This window comes from Oryzias melastigma, linkage group LG3 (genome assembly GCF_002922805.2).
Source record: "Oryzias melastigma strain HK-1 linkage group LG3, ASM292280v2, whole genome shotgun sequence".
NCBI classification, from domain to species: domain Eukaryota; kingdom Metazoa; phylum Chordata; class Actinopteri; order Beloniformes; family Adrianichthyidae; genus Oryzias; species Oryzias melastigma.
The window spans coordinates 1,324,720-1,327,643 of record NC_050514.1 but is presented as its reverse complement, the minus strand read 5'-3'; positions in this window follow the sequence as shown (position 1 = coordinate 1,327,643).

Below are 2,924 nucleotides of genomic sequence, written 5' to 3'. Positions count from 1 at the left end.
CTTAAGCATGTTAATCTGACACTGCCTGGTTTTTCTTCTTCGGTCAGGGGTAGCAATGAAATAATCAGTGGCAGACACCCTATCTTTCACAACATAAGGCCCCGAAAAGTGGGCTGTGAGGGCAGATCCAGGAGTCGGTAGCAAAACCAAAACCTCATCCCCAGATCTGAAATGGCGCTCTTTTGCTTTCTGGTCAAGCGTTGCTTCATATTACACTGAGAATAGGAGAGGGTTTCCCTAGCTAGGGCTGTTGCCCGATGCAGACGTTCCCTACATTTGGAAACAAAGTCCAAGCTGTTAGTCTTGGCTGGGGTCTCTGACAAAAACTGGTCTTTCAACTTTTTAATTGGGCCACGCACATTGTGACCAAAACCCAGTTCAACCGGACTGAATCCGAAGGATTCCTGTTTGGCGTCACAAACAGCAAAAAGAACAAAAGGCACTCCCTCATCCCAGTCATTTCCTGTTTCATGGCAATATTTGGCAAGCATCGATTTTGGTGTCTTATGCCAGCGCTCCAGGGCTCCTTGTGACTCAGGGTGTTAGGCACTGGAAACGGAATGAGAAATACCAAAAGACTGCAAAACTGTTTGAATGTGTTGGAGAGGAAATTGGTTCCTCTGTCAGTTTGCACAACCTTTCGAAGAGCGGAGGTGGTAAAAAACTTCAATAACGCCTTAGAAATTGTCAATGCCGTGATTCTTCTCAATGGGACCGCTTCTGGGAAACGAGTAGACACACACATCATCGTCAACAGAAAAACATTTCCAGATCTATTCCTCGGTAGGGGCCCAACACAATCAGCAATAACATGTTCAAAGGGTTCACCAACAGTGGGAACAGGGAGCAAGGGTGCAGGGGGAACCACCTGATCTGATTTTCCCAGTATTTGGCAGGTGGGGAGAGTTTTACAGAAGCGTGCAATGTCTGTTTTCATCCCTGGTCAAAAGAAATGCTTTAAGATGCGGTTATAGGTTTTAGTTATTGCCAGACATGAGCACATGGTGACGATACACCAGTGGGACCACTATTTGATGAATTCTATCCCTTTCACTACTGGAATCGTCCATAAACGCGTGTGTAACTGGTGCCCATTCATGCATTAACAACCCACGATTGAGGTAATAATGGTGGTTCAATGATTTCTTAAGGGAAGCCACTGCAGCAAAACACTTAGCTAAAGATGCATCTTCCTTTTGGGCACTACTAAGGGCTTCCCTCATAACCGGCATGGTTATTTCAGGAGCGGAAAATGGCTGAAACTCTTCCATAGACTTCGTACCATCATGAGGCTCAAGGGCAGGGTGTAATTTCTCATTCCTCAAAACAGAAACAAAAAGTGAATCAGACAAATCATCATCGTGGGTTTTTTTTTTTTTTTTATTGAGCCTGAGCTCTTGTGAGAGCGCTGACGGAAAATACACTTGGATGAGTTTGTGCTACATCATCTGAACTTAAGGGGATATCGACAACCTCAGGGGAAGGATAAACCTTGCCCCCTGCGATATCATTACCAAGGATGAACTGCACCCCTTCCACAGGAAAACAGGAACAAACCGCTACAGGGAAAAACACTGAAAAGAGTTCCGTCTCCACAAATATGCGGTGTAGAGGAGCAAGCATAAAACCCATCCCAATACCTCTCACAACTGTACTTGCCCCACAGTCCGACTGACCATTCAGTGGCAATATCCCGGAGAGGATGAAAGACTGGGAGCCTCCTGTGTCATGCAACACCATCACCGGCTGCTGGTCATCAGATTTTCCTGTTAGGGACACAAAACCCTTTGAAATGAAAGGTTTAAAACAAACATCTGGTAGACATTGGGTAGACCCAACACAAGCTCCAGTGAGGGATCTCCGAGATGTCATCTGCTCTCGGGTTCGCAAGAAGCTCATGGACCTCAGGTACCAGCTGGACTCCAAACGTCAAAAACTTTCGTCTGAAGCCCTGATGTGCTTCCAGCACAACAATTTGAAGGAAAGCATCACTCAGCCTTTACCAGGGCCTGGGAGTTATACTAGCAGCTTCTTGGAAGGAGAAGGCTGGAATATCGGGCGCCAAAATTTAAGTCATCCTTTTGTGAGGGAAGTCCCACAGCTGAGCACAGGAACCGGGTCTCCCAAGACCAAGAAGATTCGGTTCTTGCTGATGAACCCAGCACTTCAAATAACTATGTCTGGGAGACGACGCCTCCTCTGCAGGTCAAGGTAAGTTCATTAGACACTTTAATGGGAGGTTAAATTAATCTTATCTCAATTCAACCTCATTTGTCTCAGTGATGTCTTTTCTTGTCTTTGCTTGACTCTTGGGAGGTTAAATTAATCTTATTTCAAAATAGTGAGGAAACTTCTGTTTTTTTGTTTTTTTTCCTTTCTGTTAGGTGAAATGCAAAGCAAGATTTCATTTCAACCCAGCAGTACCAAGGACTACAGCAGTCCACAAAACAGGTGCACAACTGTCCACACTTCTGCTTAAAAGCTTCAAAGACAACAGTGAGGTGATAGTCCTCGGCAACTTTAATATAAATTGGATTGACAGTAAAAGCAGAAATCAACTAAAAAACTGTACAGGAAAATTTGACTTACACCAACTGATTAAGACTCCTACCCTCTTGACTAGAAGCACTCAAACACTAATTTAAAATGATTTTAATTTAAAATTATAAAGTCATGCAATCTATTGTGTGGCCTATCAGATCATAATTTGATTTTGATTAATAGAAAACTGACCCAAAATCGTTTCACTAGGACCAAAAACACTAATTGTGAAGTTAAATTGACAATTCTTCACAAGGATATGCTAAAACTTGAAGCAGAGCTAAAAAGAGCCAGGTGGGAGAAAGTTCTAAGTCACAACCAGGCAAATGATTGTTGCAATATATTTACTTCCAAAATCAAAAGCATAGTCGATAAGTTTATCA